Source organism: Saccostrea cucullata, unplaced genomic scaffold, assembly GCF_032062105.1.
Source record: "Saccostrea cucullata isolate Sc308-1 unplaced genomic scaffold, CSIRO_AGI_Scuc_v1 ctg2534, whole genome shotgun sequence".
NCBI lineage: Eukaryota > Metazoa > Mollusca > Bivalvia > Ostreida > Ostreidae > Saccostrea > Saccostrea cuccullata.
In genome coordinates, this window is record NW_026935644.1 from 6877 (window position 1) to 24503 (window position 17627).

Genomic DNA, 17627 nt, shown 5'->3' on the forward strand with positions numbered 1-17627 from the left:
GGACTACCGGGCCGTCGGACTATCGGACCGTCGGACTACCGGACCGTCGGAATACTAGGCTTGAACCTTATTAATATATTTATAGCACTGCCAAATTGGTTTCTTATTCGGAACTGGTCAAAAAACTGTATGTTTAGTATTCAAAAGGATTTCCTTATAGTTTTTTGTTCCATATTATTACAGTTACATTTTCGTTTCATTCTTTGAACAGTGTTTTTTTTTTACCTTTTTAGATATCATGCTACATGTACTTAAAATAAAATAAGGAAATCAATAAGGTATCCAGCGGTTGTAATTTGCATAGTTGTAAATAGACCCAATAAGGAACTATATCCCCAAGAGCTTTCCCAAGGGGGATTCTCCTTTCTTAATTGTACCGAGCGATGTCATCGATCATTTAAAAAGGAAAAAAAGATTAAGTTCCTTATTCAATATTTGCAATCATCCATGAGCATATATATAAAAGATAAGCCACGAATCAATATAATTTATACATGTACATGTAAGCATAAATGCATTGATAAAGAATGAAACTTTGTGATAAATATCAACATGTTTTTTTTTGTATTCAATCAATTCCAAAATTTAACAGCTGCCCATCTCTTTGTTATCTTCGCTAGCTAATGGTTTTTCATACGATACTCACATAATAAACCTATGGCCTATGCAATGCTGTTTAAAGGGGGGCGGGGGGTGTTTACATCTTTTTGCCTTCTCATTAGCCAATGAAAATGTCATACTTTGGCGTTACTGTTGACAGAAATCGCAGTCTTCATAGATTTTACGATTTAATATGATAATGAGGTAAATCACAATTCAACGTTCACGAATTAGAACGGTTGTAAGGATAGGTGCTGTAAATTCCTGGCTGATCTACATTTATTATACCCCACGCAACAAGTTGCGTGAGGTATAATGTTTTTCAATCAGTCAGTCAGTCCGGCAGTCCTGTTTTTTTTGTCAGCGCAACTCCTCATAAACCCCTGCACAGAATTTCGTCAAACTTTGCAGATATTTAGGACACAATGTGTAGATGTGCATATTACCAGGAAATTTTTATTCCTTAATTTTTTCCGGGAATTTCTGCACTTTTTAACTTAGGTTTTTTGGCCATACCTTGAATATGAAGTCAGTCAGTCCGGCAGTCCTGTTTTTTTTGTCAGCGCAACTCCTCATAAACCGCTGCACAGAATTTCGTCATACTTTGCAGATTTTAGGACACAATATGTAGATGTACATATTACTAGGAAATTCCGATTCCTTAATTTTTTCTGGGAATTTCCACACTTTTCAACGTAGGTTTTTGGCCATACCTTGAGCATAGAGATGAACAGTTTGTCAGCGCAACTCCTCTTAAATTGCTGCACATATTTTCGTCAAACTATGCAGATAATTAGGACACAATATGTAGATGTGCATATTACCAGGAAATTTCGATTCCTTTTTTTTTTCGGGAATTTCCACTGATACACAGATCTAGCAGCCATGATGTTTGTTTACATGAGGTAAGATCGAGCTACTGTTTGAAGTTAAAGGCACATTTATTAAATCTGGATTTTTTATGAATCCCATGGACTGGAAATGAGAGGATTGCATGTATACAGATGATTCAGCTGGTTGTAAAGGGGGGTCCCCATACCAAACCAGGTTATTAAGAAATGGTTTGCGTTCCTTTTTGGAAATCAACCAATGAGAGACTAGAATATAAACAAAATTAACTTATTGAAGATTAACACACAAGATTTCGTTGGTTATTTGAGTAAATGCAAAGAAGGAAGAAATCCCAAATTACATGTTTATGTTTTTTGTATGACAATTTTTACAGTCTAGTAAATGTTGACCACTTTTGTTACAAGTAATGTGCATTTTATGCATTTTCCTGTTACCAATACATACATGTATCTTTTGAATATGTTCAGCGCTTTAATACTGAATAACACCTTTATTTTTCAAGTTTGTCTAGTTCAAGATTTACATAGTTTCCTTCTTTTTTAGATATGCGTAATCCTTGATAAGCACAAGCAGCTGTATCTTCTGGTACATGTAAATCAAAGTTTATGTAGTTTTCTGGTTTATTTAAGTCATTTAACGTTTGATAGGTATGGGATTCATCATCTGGTTGTTTCAATGTATCTGTGCTGTTTATATATATTTGTGAGTGTCTTCTCCTTTCTATCCAGGATCTGAAGATTCCTTTTCTAAAATATTTGATACAATAACATGTAGTAATTTTGAGAAGTTGAAGAAAATTTATCGACAAAATCATGAATAGATACAAAAACAAAATCACTGTGACTACATATACTAAGTCTTTTGAATAAAAACAGAAACTGATACAAAAAAATATATACTTATCCTACCGCAATAAAGAAATAGTCAATGCAATAAGTATGGTTACAGAGGCAATTGCACCGAGAACTCCGCCGACGATAGGTGGTTTTGCAGATTTACTGTTCACTTTTAGACGAAAAGAACCCTCACCTGAATAAAAAAAAAATATTAATCAAAATCAGATACATGTATATGGCCTGAAAAATACTCTATTTATGCAGCAAAATAAAGTTAAACATGTTCCTATAAAATCTTATGGAAAATGTTTTTATTTCCTTACTTTGATCACATATGTCTCCATAATATCGTTCTTTACATCCTTCTGTACAACTACCATTGAATCTATCACAAGTATCATTAGCACAGTAGGAACTGCAGGGATGAATGCAATTTTCACCATACGTATTCTGAGGGCATTCTAAAATTGTAAAATTATGTTCTTTGAAACATATTGAAACATGTCAGAGAATAATATTAGCACCTGCATGTCGAGTTAAGAAACAATCTTCATTCATTCCAAATTCATTGTTTGAAGCTTCTTAAAAAGATATTTTATGGCTTCCTAAAGTTTAAACAAATTATGAGAAACAAACAGCTTCCAATATTTGTTTTCTCTGCAGAAAATCAAAGAAAGTGCATTGAGAATATGAAGATGCTTGCGTTTTACCAAATTTCAAGTACATAAACGTCAAGAAATCCGTTTTTGGAATAAACGAACAATTCTTTACCTGAAATGCAATTTGGGGAACCTGTCCAACCACTTTTACACCGACAGGATCCATCGGTATGTTGACATTTTTCTTTACAATTCTGAGAGCAAATATTAGAGCAGTTTGCACCAAAGAAACCTGTCGCGCAAGCTATAATGAAACATTCATTGAAATTGTCAGTAGTTGTAGAGAAGAAGAAATTTACATGTAAGTATTGTAGAGTAATGTCCACATAAATTATTTGTTAAATTATACACTAAAATTCCGCATTACATTTGTGGCATAAATTCCCTAGGTAGCCACTTTGACAGCCATTTGGACACACCCCATCTACATGGTTACAAATTTCCTCATTGGTACAGTGTCCACTACAACGCTGACTACATCCTTCACCAAACCAGCCACTGGGACATACTGTTAAAACAAACAATAAGAAAAAGTTTACTTAAAGGAAACCCTCAAAATGGTTACTTATATGTTTGAAAAATCAAACTTAAATAGTATATAGACCTTTATTACAAGAACTTCCGATGTATCCTGGGTACATCCAGAGTCGCAATGCCCTGTTTCCTTGTTACATGCTTTTCCGTTTAAACAATGTCCACTGCAGTTGATAGCACAGTTTGGGCCAAAGCGTCCATAACTGCATGCTGTATTAGATACTTAGTAGTAAAAATAATACTATTACATGTATCGATGAAAACAAAAAACAAGTATATACTGACAAAACGTCAGAAATACTCAAGCTGTAGAAAGTCAATTAGGAAGGGTATAAGATGAGGGCTATTGTTCGAGTTCAATCTTCTGTTGAATAAACTACATTTAGATGAAACAAAATTCATAAATTGAATTTAATTAAAAGAAATAGTAATCGCACTACTTTTTAAGATGGCTTTACGTGACACACTTTCAGGAATATTTTATAGAGCATAGTAACGTTGCCGTTTCTTAATTTAATGAAATATTTTTTATAATGTAGACATTAAACACTTATATTTACAATTCCAATGTCTTTGTCCGAGATAAAATTACCAGTTGTAAATGTAATTTATTTCCTCATGAATGTTTTGGCGCGGTTCCAAAAAAAAAAACCCCACGTGCAGGGCGGGACAACACCTAGAGAGAAGCAGGCTTGGAGCCCGTGGATTGGCGGAATCAAAGCATGTAAATATAAGGAATAACTGTCAGATTTTTCGAATTCATGAAGATGATCAATGGATTGGCTTGTGTGATAATTTTATGCATAAACGCCTTCGGCGTTTATGCAAATTATCACACAAGCCAATCCATTGATCACTTCATGAATTCGAAAAATAGGACAGTTATTCCTTAAATAAATATACCTTAAATTACTATACATTTTTTTTTTTTTTTTTTTTTTTTTTTTTTTTTTTTTTTTTTTTTTTTTTTTTTTTTTTGTTTTTTTTGCTTAATGACGCATAGCACTTTAAATATATACATCAATCTAAATAGCTTGCTACAAGCCTGTAGAAAAATTTTTCAAAGTGGAAGAGGGGGGAGGGCTCCAGGCTCCAAAAAATCCACGTGACTACGGTTTCATCCATCGTTGCAAACCACAGCCAAAATGTACGTTACTCTCCTACTCCGGACCGTGTCTTGAGACGAGGGGGTTTATCCAGCTGAGCGACATGCATGTCCAATACATATTCCGTACGAATCCAAAAGAAGTTATTATAAAACAGATTCCGTTACCAAAGCTTAAGATAATACAATTTAACATTGATTTTGTGCTATTATTTTACTGTCATCATTTGCAGGACCGTGTAAAGCAATTTCATTTGGGGGTACAGCCATACATTTTCTGGCCATGCATTGTAGAATTTGTTAACGATAAGGTAACCTGCGTCACCTTTCAGAGTCTGCAGTGGAGTCGTCCAAGGATGCTTTGTCGGCGACTGTAAAAAGTTACCTGAGATTCCTACGCAAAGGAAAGCGCAAAATCTCTGTATAGAAACAGTTGCGGTGTACCACTGAAAACTGTCGCTGGTGCTCAGAGTCGCTCTAAAAATAGAATTACCAAGCGGTAGCCTTGCAATTCGGCACTCGTATAATTAGACCCAAAGAAAGTTGTAATCGGCTTATATAGACGCAATTGGTGTTTAAAATGAAGTAAAATCGAAGTAATTAAGTTCCGAGACTGTTAAATAATTCTGGTTTTTTGAATATGTTCAGCAAAATCTTGAAAAATAAGTGTTTAGACAATCGACGCTATTCCATCGCGATCGGCATGTGGGCTTTCATGTGGTTCTTCATCTCTAAATTTTTTTTTAAATTATGTTAGAAGAAGGGCAATATATGACTAACTTGATTAGATATTTATTTATTGGCTGAAAAAAAACTATTTTTGAAAAGAAAGCAACAGCAGAAGCGTACTATAAACTGTTTAACTTTTAAACATCGAGATCGGCATCCAACTTAATCAGCTGTTTGCACTCGAGAGGACAATCAAAACCGATCTATTGTAAGTAAGACAGTATTTTAACAAGTCAAAATTAAAATAATTATCGTTTGTTTTGCCGATAAATGTAATGCAAGACACAAGTAAGGTTAAATTATGGTCTCGCCACTTGCAACCAGTATACTTCAAATAAAGTTGTCATGCGAATTTCCTCTATTTATTGTGGTTTTAATGTGTTTATAGTGCTGAAAAGTTTTTCTTTTTTTTTTCTTGTAAACAAAGACAAATGTGAATTTTCTCTATGAATGTTTAGGTGTTAACATTCTCTGTCTTAAATTAAAAATTGAGCAGTTTTCAATCAATTTTCATCATACATGTAGTTTTTTGGTTAGAGGAGGTCTGTTCACATTGTTTCATTATATATTCAATGATGATCCATGATAGGTGACATTCAGTAAGATGCGTCGATTTAACCAAATGGACGTAATTATGATAAAATAGCTATATCATTTATAGTGATGTAGCATCGTTTATTGAAATTGTGTGTGGGGGGAGGGGGGCTAATTTCAATGAACATTTTTAACACAGGTAAAAGTTATGTCTGGAAAATAGTGGGGGAGCAAGCCCTCCATCCCCCTGTTGCTACGTGCCTGATTTACTCAAAAAGAATATAACTTTGTGAAATTTTCCAATTGGTAAACTCATATATTTTAAAAATTTTGCTCAGATGTAATGAATAAAGTAAGCTTTTTTTGATACAATAATTTGAATGTTTGTCATAAACATAAAACACAAATTTTATTTGTCTTGCCTTCTTTTAAGATTAAAATAAATAAAGAAAATATAAGAATCTATGTCCTCGGATACTATTACCGTGGAATTAAAATCAGTGGAGCACCGCTTTGATTTGAAGCGACTAAAATCCCCGGGCATGCACAGAAGCCAGTGATTTGAGTCGCTTTTTTCTCTATAATTTCTATTTAGAGCGACACTGAGCAGTAGCGACAGAATTCACGGTTACAGCGGCTGCGAAGCTTCACTCATTGTTCATTCGCCGTAGAATAGAATCCGATATTTAACACTTAATATCTTTAATATACAGACGTATTCAAGATAAGCTTCATTTTTGTTTCTAGAAATCTTTTTGTCTACAAATATAATATATTTTTGTGTTTTTAGACTGAGTAAATCGATGACCTAGCATCGTTTTAGATAACTCAAGCCCCTCTAGGGCTTGAGTAATCAATAATTCTAGACTAAATAATTTTAAATCACATTCATTACACATTGTCAGAGTCCATCCTGGAGCACAACCTTTTTCACAGATTCCAGTCACGTGGTTACAAGTTTGATCATCCAAACAATGTCCTGAACATCGAAGACTGCAATTCTTACCATATGATCCACTATCACACGCTATTAATGCATATATAAATATAGATTTCAGGATTTGAACGGACATAAAAAATGTGGTAAACTACTTGTGAAATGTGGTAAACTACTTGTGAAAGTGACCTTACGTGTTTGACAGAACTGTCCCGTCCATCCAGGCATACATCCCATACATGTTCCATTTATTATATCACATTTACTTTCTTCACAATGTTTAGAGCAATGCTTGCTGCACAATTTACCAAATGTTCCCATTTTACAGCCTAAAGATATCATTAATGCATGCAGTACAGTTTGTAACTCTAAATATAAAGAGAAAAAAACGGAAACTTGATGTTTTCAAATATTAAAAAAATGAAGCAAAAATTAAAGTAAGATAAATACAGATGCATTGAAACACAAGTTGTATAGAACAAGGTGTCCGTAGAATTGCGTTATCTTCTGAGAGTTCTCGGCTTTGATTTATTTTGATAAGTGAGTGTGTTACGATATATTTACAGCTTGTTTGTTGATTAATGTCCCTCTCAAAAGTCTGCAACTCATGTGGAGACGCCACCATTTGTCGGTGGCGAGATTTTGGTTTACGTGTATACTCGGCATTTACGGCCTTTGAGCAGTGACGGATATTTTTTTCCGGTAGCACTTTTAATTACTGCGAATCGGTGAGCTCAGTTCATTTAGTTTATAAACGAGGGGGTATCAAAAAGTTCGTGGACTAGCGCCATAAAAATAAAACCGCTTTTGGTACATCAAAAAAATTTTGAAATATCTAATTAGCATCATCTTTTCAATCTATAGAATAAACCACAAATCATAAATTTTATTTTTTAATGAATTAGTAATGTTTTTGTAAGCAATGGTATGTCCAGGCGGCGCAACCTCGAAAACGACATTTTTTTCGATCTAAGTTTAACTGAGAAAAACTATTTTATTATATATGATTGACATCCAAAATTCCTGTTTATTAAGTTATGTGTTGGGACACTATTGTTACATAAAATGTGGAATTTTTACCTCATTCTGGAAGTTCAATGAAATTTTATCGTAAATTTTACATGGAGTATCCAAACAATTATTGCTTTAAAACAAGTTGCTGTCCTTTAAAAAAAGGAGTACAATACGTGGACCATATGGACGTGTTTTTAACCGAAATTCAATTAAAGAAAATTTCTAAGTTTATCAGTTATTCATTTAGGTTTGTTCACATTTTCTTCAATGAGCTGCCTACTAATGACTGATTTTAGTCTCAAAGCAAAATTGTTCAATTTTATCTCCGAATAGGCTTTAGTTTTGTCAGTTTAAAAAATCGGGCTATTTTGATACATGTAACCCATAATAACTGGGATTTGACACCTACATGTATTCTGAATTTATGCGGAAGAAATCTATCATGAGAAAAATAGATCTGATGGTGCACGTGTAGCACAGTTATGTATTACCACAGTTCGCGTACCTATCAATTTTGCCGAAATTTTCGGTAAATAAAAAAGATATTTGCCGAACATTTCGGTATAATTGATAGGTACGCGAACTCCTGTGGTATTATGGATTTTTTTTTGCCCCCCCCCCCCATCAAACACCATTGCTACAGACCTCTATCACACAGTACACTTTGCTGAAATATCATTAAATTATTGTGCGAGTCTTGATGTACAAAAGAAATGCCGCTGAAAACTTGTTCTGTCTTTTAAAAGCAAGAACTAGTCGTTGAATGATGATTTCTAAATTCAAGTTGTTAAGTTACATGTATCTATACTGCAAGTTTTTCCTACCTTTTAAAATGCTTATGCTATTGAATCAATGTTTAATTTGTACCTAAAATATATGTATAAGAAAAAAATTTGGATTCGCCAATGAATGTATAAATACGATATACGGATTAAAAAGCGCAATTTGCCAATGAAAGGCATGTTCGAATTCGAATCGGGCGAATTGTTCTACATGTACGGGCAAGTTGACTAAGGGGCGAATATCATTCTAGCGCATGCGTAGCCTGTCGTTTGCACATGGCATCCGGTTTAACCTCGCTTATATCTTTAATGCGTGGACCTCAGGGTCCACGCAATGATGTCAAAAACGGGTAAGGTTGTCCTTTTCAAACATTCTATAAAGTTTTGCCCCTGAAAAAAATGGTATAGACCTAGGAAATGTTTAAATTGGCTACAAAGAAATAATATGGTTCCAGAGTACTTGTTTTTTAATGCAATGGTAGATTCAGAGACAAAAGGAATGTACAGATAAGGTCGATTTGTAGTCAAGGTGTAAAAAATCAAGTCAAAAAATGACGTTGATCATGTGTTGTATATATTGAACCCCTAAAAGCAAAATATGCTGGCAAAATCAAACGAGAATCTCTCCAACTGTATGAATCCATTTGCAATATTATATGCATTGAAAGCCGCGCTGTTCATGACATTTTAAAATCATATAAACAAGACTGATTAAATCCTAACCCCGCTCCAGGGAATCTCATCAAAATAAGTGTATGAGGTATAAGAAGCAGACGTTGAAAAAAAAATGACGTTGTCGGACTTCATGAAACAACCGGGTGATGATATAATGTCGTTTTTATTTTATAATAATTTGGGAAATAATGAACGTATCAAGCTAAAATTTTCAACATTTCTTTAATTTTTGTTGTTTTATGTTCTTCATAAATTTTATAAGCTCAGACAACATAGTACTAATTTTATAGCCCCAGTCCACGAACTTTTTGATAACCCCTCATAGTAGAATATTTTCCTGCTATTTTGTTTCAGTCCTACATTTATATATTATATTTCATTAAACTTTATTGAAATGTATCAAATCTAGGTATGACTGTAAATAAATACTTCTTATTTATTTAAAAACTAAATGTGGGTGTATAGTCTGAGCATCTTAATAAAGGTTACATCAAAGAACTCATTCTTGATGTAACGGTTATTTTAAATAAATTCAGGTGGAGAATATTTTTCAGGAATAAAACTTAAAAAAAATAATAAAACAGTCAAAAGGAAAACCAACAACCTACTCGATAGTCTATTCCCAACGGAAGCAGAACCGCACCTTATATATGACATCTCTTAAGGATAACTCAGTATTAAACTGATAATATAATACGGATATCAGAGAAAAAAAAATATGTCTTAAATCTCAAAATGAAAATTTCCTTTCTTTTATTCAAGTTTTGCTCTGTATTTCTTTGCTTTTTTAAGGTCATACGATACGTTCCCCAAATATCTGTTTTGTATATCTTCATAATATATGAAAAATATACAAAATTTTCATTACTTTCTGATTTTTAAACCGGTTTCTAATTGATTTTAATAATTTGAAACACTAAAAATGTGATTTAAACAAACTAAGTTTTAGTCCCTAAAGGATTATATAAGAAATGCCACCCTGTGGTATCTCGCACAAATGCTTGGCAAGGTACCTCAATTTTTTGTGAGTAAACATATTAAAAGTTTTAATTCTTCAATGACAAAATCTTGGAAAGAATTATATATTATTTAGGAACGTCTCGCCTGTCCTTAACAATCTTTTTTTTTAAAATGCATTCAGTTAAAAGGTGCTTAGATACAGATTTGAAGTTATTAAGTTCTCAAATTATCAGTACAATATCATGTTCTATGCTCTACTTATTTTTCCTGGAAGCTATTGAAACCTCTAATTTCAGGATGCGTTTGATTGATAAATCATTGCACCTTTTAAAAGAAAACTCTATCCCTAATACATGTACTTTAGAAAAGAATAAACTTTATTGTGCACAAGAAATATGTCCAAACCATAGTCCAGAAAGTTCAGAGTCAAAATGTGAGAAAGTAAAACCAATTCACTAGTATTGTCAGTGCTCAGTGATGTGTTCTGAGTTTAACACATTGAACATAGCTGGTGATCTGAAACGTAAACATTAACAGTAACAGAGCTCGTGCACTGTTTTCAAAAAAGTCAACGTTTCACAAATGTATTTAATGTGTTAAACTCTGGACACTTCACTTCACCTAGCACGGAGTGGCAATACTATTACCTGTTTGTCGGTGTTGTCTTCTCACGTTTCTAGTTTTTTTCTGTATAATGTAGTGTAATTTTCCTCATTTATACATTTACACAACAAAGTTTCAATTTTTCTAAAGTATTAAGGATAGAGTTTACTTTGTGAAAGTGTTTGATTGATTGATTGTATATTGTATATTGTTTCACGTCCCTCTCGCGAATTTTTCACTCATATGGAGACGCTACCACTACCGCGGTGGAGAGCTGCAAATTTTGTCCTATACACTGATCTTTGGACCATTTAGCAGAGAGGGATCGTTTTCGTGCCAGCACTTACTGCGACATGGGACCTCACTGTATACGGTTTTGTGAAAGTGTAAAGATGTTAAAACCGTGTCCGGACATCCGTTGTTTCTATTATTTCCCGATAAAATCAATTTCCATATTATAATGCCCAAATGCTTATAGAAACATATGGCATGATATTAAATAGAAAGTTTGAGAAAATATTAACTTCAAATCTGTGTTTGAACACCTTTAAAGCAAGAAACCAACCTTCCACTACCACTTCACATAATTCCGTTATAATCAACTTCTCATATCCTTCAGGGTAAACAGTCCCATCCAATCGTTCGTTGTAAAATATAACATAAGAGCCATGTCCTTCACAGGTTGTTGTGAAGTCAAGGGAAGGTAACTGCAGTCCGTCTTTATAACACATATGACCATCTTCTTTGTTGGCAGTAGTAGAAAGATAAAGAGAAAATCCTGCAAAACGCCCTCTTTGTCTGTTTTCTACAATGAAAGAAGCTAATCTTTTGATTAAATTCATCAAGAGGGCAGGGGGTGACCATTTTTAGAATATATCGGTCTCTCTCATAGGAAGATTTACATATGCAGACACAAAAATGATCAAATTTAAAAACTTAAATATATGACATTTTTCTTTACCAAATGATAGTTGACAGCTTAAAATATCATAGTTATCTAAAAAATAAAAGTTATATCTGATGATTAATTTATAGACCCCTCTCACGACTCTTAATATAAATTACTCTCTTTAAACTAGAGCAGCTGTGATTTCTGCAGAGAATCTTCATGCCTTGAGCAACCTGAAATGTCCGTAGGCACTATACAATTAAAGTACTATACATTTGAATGAATCAGCGAGTTCCAATTCCCCAAGAGCAAGTATATTCCCCGAAGCGATTTGCATGAAGGACAAAGGATCTTAATACAATGTTCCTCTAAAATAAAAAATGAATGAAACTTACCATATTGTTTCTCGAAGGTCTTAAACAGAATCCTAACGCTGTTCACACTGTACACGTCTCCCAGATCCACATACCACCACACTGTTTTATATGTTGATGAAGGACCGATGTATGCAGTCTTCATACAAGTACTGTTGTCTCTGTCCACTGCATTAATTGCCCAGCAGGCCGATACAGGTTTACACACTGCCGAAGAACTTTGTTCCGATCTCTTACCAAACGACAAGTCATCTTCAATGTAAAATATTAATAGTAGATCTATCATATATTTTCATAATCAGATATACATGTATCATACAAAACAATGTATCAATAGAGAAGATTTGGAAGTACGTATATATTTTCTCTATCATTATATGCTCACTGATTGGCTCAAACTTGATCACATAATTATTGAATAAGAAATATAATAACAGAATATAGATTTGTTCTACTATTTGACATGTTTCTCGACATGATGTTTCTATGAAAATAGATCTTTCTTATATTTTTATGTTCCCAAATAAGTGATAAAGTATAAAAACAAAGATTCCAAGGAATCTTTGAATCGCCTTTTTTCATTATGACATTATAAAAGTTATCAATAAAACAGCCATTAAATTTATAATAACCTTAGCCTGCATTTAATATTCAGCGGATAGTAAGACTGCTAGAATTAGAAAATTAATATGCTTTCCCCACCCTCAAATTAAGTATGGATATTGTAATTCAAATTGATAGAAATAACGATTTATAACTATTTATGTGTGTAAACCAACAATATTTCCCAAAAGATAGTTAACTCTTGTCACTCGTCTGACATCCATTTTGATAATATTAACATTCCAGTTTGTGTGGAAACTGTTAATCAAAAATTCCATTGTAAGTTGTCATAAGTTTAAGTTTTTATTTGTGCGATTCGTCAAAAGCATATCTCTAACAATTCAAAACACAGTCATATTAAGTCCAATTAATTAATCATTTAAAGTAGGTAAAGTATTCAGTGTTATGTAATGCTGGTATTTTTCATGACAGAATAAACGCATTCTACAGAGAATATACTAATCATTTTCACTAAAAGATTTTCTACTATCCTTACATGTACATAGTTAGATTGTTGGGGTATTTCGGAGCTCATGACCCCCAGAACTAGAGTTGGGACTGCGATAGGGAAATCGAAATATACAAGAAAAATATTCCAAAATTCTTCTTAAAATACACACGGCTGAAAAAAAGTGAACGTCATGTTAACGCATCATGGAGAAGTGTAAATCTTAATCGTTCAAATCAAGCCCCCGAGGAAGGGGTAGGGCACAATAGGGTAGATTTTGCATTAAATGATAGGAAAAAGACATTTACGAAATTTCTGAAGAGCATCCGGGACATAAAAGTCATAAAACCATACTTCGGTGGTGTAAATTCTAAATTGTTCAAATCAGTGTATCCGAGTGGGTGTACAAAAGGGAAGCTAAGGTTTTTAATTAAAACACAGAATATTTATATATCTTCTTCTTAGGTACCACTTGTTCCGAAAAGCTGAAAATGATGTGGATGCATTCCAGGGTAGATTCTAAATTGTTCACATCATGGCCCTAGGGGTAGAATTCGGTCACAATAGGGAATGCACGTTTTAATTTGCTCTGTAACATACAGGAACAATATTTATAAATCTCCTTTAGAACCACTGGGCCTGTAAAGCTTTAAGTTACATGAAGACATACTCGGGTACACTGCTGATTTTTAATTGTTCAAATCAATGCCCCCATGGACATGATGGGACCTCTATAGGAAATCCAAGTTTCATTCTGCATCATGCATGTAAAGGGATTTTAAAAAATATCCCTCTTTAGAACCTTAATATCAGACAAAAAGTTAAGCTTCTTTTGGGTAGTCTTGGACCGCATTTGGAAATCTGGTGAAGAGAAGAACCATTGAAAGTTACTTTGGTGAGATCTTTTTTATAGAATGAGTGCAATTTATAAATTACTATTTAGTATGCCATTTAAAACCTAAAAATTTCTTTTTATCAAGCTTTGATTAACAATATATTAATGACTAACAGTGCATGCACATGCCTTACATTTTATTTTTTAAAGTCTTTCGCTTGGCGCAGTAATTAGAGCGTCTTCTGTCGTCACGAATTAAGGAGTTAATTGATTCTTCCGTTGCAGGTTTGAATCCCATGGGACTTGGAAACCGGTTCATCGGATAATCGAGACCGTATAAACCGAGGTCCTGTGTAGCAGTAGGTACTGGCACAAAAAAGACTCCTCACTGCTCAATGACCGTAAATAAGTGTCGAGTGTAGGATAATCACCGGCAAGTGGTGCGGCCTCCATATGAGAGAAAAATTCTAGAGAGGGACGTTAAACAATATACAATCAATCAACTGATATTAATGTACCCATCCATATATCTATAATTAAATACTGCGTCATTGAAAAGAACTTGTATACGCCTTAAATTCCAGAAGTTTTAACTGGACCGCTTTCGAATTTAAGGTACCCGCAAGTACATGTAGGTGGAAACATACAATTGCTTGAAGTGGTAAATTAACATTTGGCACATAATTTTCCATTTTCAGATTCTTCACTTAAGTAGAAATGGAGAAGATTGATTGATTGATTGATTGTACATTGTTTAACGTCCCTCTCGAGAATTTTTCACTCATATGCAGACGTCACCGTATGCCGATGAAGGGCTTCAAAATGGAGAAGAGAGAGAGATTGTGTATTTTCATGATGCACAAATAATAAACAGTCTAGTGTTTACGGATGGGTTGTCCCTGTAGATGCATGCAGACCATAACACACCCATTACATGTTTGCTTACTAATCGTGCACCTGACTTGCACTGACAATACCAGAATTTTGTTCAAAATACACCTAATGGAAAATAACATAGTAAAAGAAGTACCAAGTGTCGCTCGGCATTATTTTATACTTTCATACCAATCCCAGGTTTAAAAAAAAATGTTTAATAACTCTGATACAAAAAGTTCAGAAACTTTGGAAAATTGTTTTTCTCAAAGCACTGGAGGAACAAAATTTCTCAGCTTACGTGCACTGATGCTTTAAGTAAACGTTATCTTTCTTAATTATTTGAAAATACTTTGAAATAGAAAGAGATATGAACAATAATAAAGATAAAGAATAATTGATTTTCGTAATATGGCAAACTATAACATCCCTTCAAAATTCACATGTAAAAAAAGTTCTTAAATTAAAGCATTTTTTTTTCTTGCATTACCGTCATTAAATTTAATTTAAAACTAAATTGAGCATATAGTTATGTACTAATCGAACGTTCAATGACATTATATAGATAATTCTACATACCATATCCATACGATTTCCAATAAAACCTCGAGAAGAAAATTATCAGCATAAGTTTCATGGTGACGCAAAAATACCTGGGCCACACAAGAAGGAAGTTGATATTACTTTCAAAATAAATATGCTGAAGGCCATCTTGAAACAAAACAATTATTTGTTTTCTTACGACCAGTTGGTAAAAAAATTACCCGGTTCATTTTTTTTTTGTCGGCTAGGAAACCTTTTTTTTCCATTTTATCCCTTAGTCTTATCATTCCGTCAACAAATATGTTTTAATATATTTTTAAATTACTTACCGACCCATTGTTTTTGTTCTGCATAGATGGAAGACGACAAACATTTTTTTGAAGGTGGCGTTTCCTTTTCAAAACGGCTGATGTGTTTTTTAGTAATCACAATTCAATAAGAAAGGCTAACTTTAAATGCCCTGTAAATTTCTTAAATACCAATACTGTTCAGTTTCTGTGACAATGTCATATTTACATGAATCACTAGGTCAGTTGGTGAAAATGTATCTATTGAACTTGATGTAATTTTTTCCCTAGACAGTGCATTAAGGCTTCTTAAAATTGTTCATTTCTTAATATTCTTTCAGTTTAATGTTAAAGTATATTTTTCTATATTTCACAAAATCTGATGCAAAATATGCTATTACATAAGACAAAAGCTTTTTTTACAAACCATAGAACATATTTTTTCGAGCGAAGGCTGTGTTAATATTTAAATTCTTTGATGAAGTAGTCAAATAAGCCTATTTTCTTAAATATTTAATAAAATTGGTTTTCCCGAATTCTGTTTTCCTATGCTTAAATTATCCAAAAACAAATTATACACTATGAGAGCAGTGAGTCTCTTCTTTATTTTGATATTATTAAAATAATCAGAGCGTGATTGTCAACTAATTGGAAAAATGAGAGGGCCTTGTTATGCATTAAGGGATCCTATCTCTTTGCTTAGAGAATACCAAAGGACAAGATAAAGCTTCATCATTATTGTGTTTTATGTGTGTTTGCGTAAAAATCAAACCTTTTTGAAGTCAGTATTATTTTGTATAAATGAAGCTCGTTTTTCACAAAAAAAAAAAAATGCTGAAATAGTGCCGACTTGTCGTTAAACAATCATAGTCAATTAATCTTCATTACTTAAATATTGTAAATTATTACTGAAGGAAAATGCTAACATGTTTGTAACCTTTAATCTGTATTGACATTCTTTATTCTTACGCTCGTAAAAAAGGCTTATTATAAGACATATTTTATAGACAAACTTTTTAATATTTAAAATATTTCCTGTAGATCTTTGCTTTGCTCCATTTATTTCCTTCTAATTATAAATTTAGTGAAGTTTTTCTTATAACATTGACAAAACTTAATACACTTATCCAGTAAAAATCAATAACTGTATATAGTTGTCCAATGACCGAAAGTGGGAAATATTTTAAAAGACTAGATTTATTTTAAGATCTACATGTATTTCCCTAGGGTTTCAATAAGGTGGACATCAAGGATAAGGTACACAATCTGTGTCACTCAGAGTATTTTCAATATAGCATTGCATACTTCAATATGCATTACACTGTAATATTATTATAATTATCAGGTAGTATGTTTTCAATGTAACAATAATATTTTTAATACAGAAAACCATCACATACATGTTTATACATGCATAGAATGTTTGAGTTTTTGTTTGGTTAAACATTCTTTATTCAAAACATTGCACTTATTATGCCCCCGTAAACGAAATTTCGGGGGGGGGGGGGGTAATTTTTATCGTGTCCGTCCATCTGTCTAGCTGTATGTCTCTCTGTCTGTTCGTCCGCAAAAACTTTAACCTTGCCCAAAATTTATGGCGTTATGACTTTCATATTTAACATGTGCATTTCGTGTTAAAAGACCTTTCTTTTGTCACCATCAAATTTAACCTTTTGACCTTGACCTTGGAATTTGACCCACTTTTACACAAGAATTCAAAACATTTACTTTGACCATATCTTTGAAACGTTAGATACCAGGACTTTCATACTTAATGTATATATCTTTTGTGCCAAGACCTTTCATTGAAAACCAACAACTTTGATCTTGACCTTGGAGATCTCCATACTTATGAAAAAATTTAACATTGGCCATGACTTTTGAACCGTATGGAGCTAGGGCTTTCATGCACTACACTGTAAAAAAATAACTAGTTAAAGTCACGAAGAAAACTA

General features: G+C 33.1%; 1 pseudogene; it reads right to left on the reverse strand.

Annotated features, from left to right (window-relative positions):
- Positions 1 to 1927: 1927 nt before the first annotated feature.
- On the reverse strand, positions 1928 to 12500 carry LOC134243495 (multiple epidermal growth factor-like domains protein 11; annotated as a pseudogene).
- Positions 12501 to 17627: the final 5127 nt, after the last annotated feature.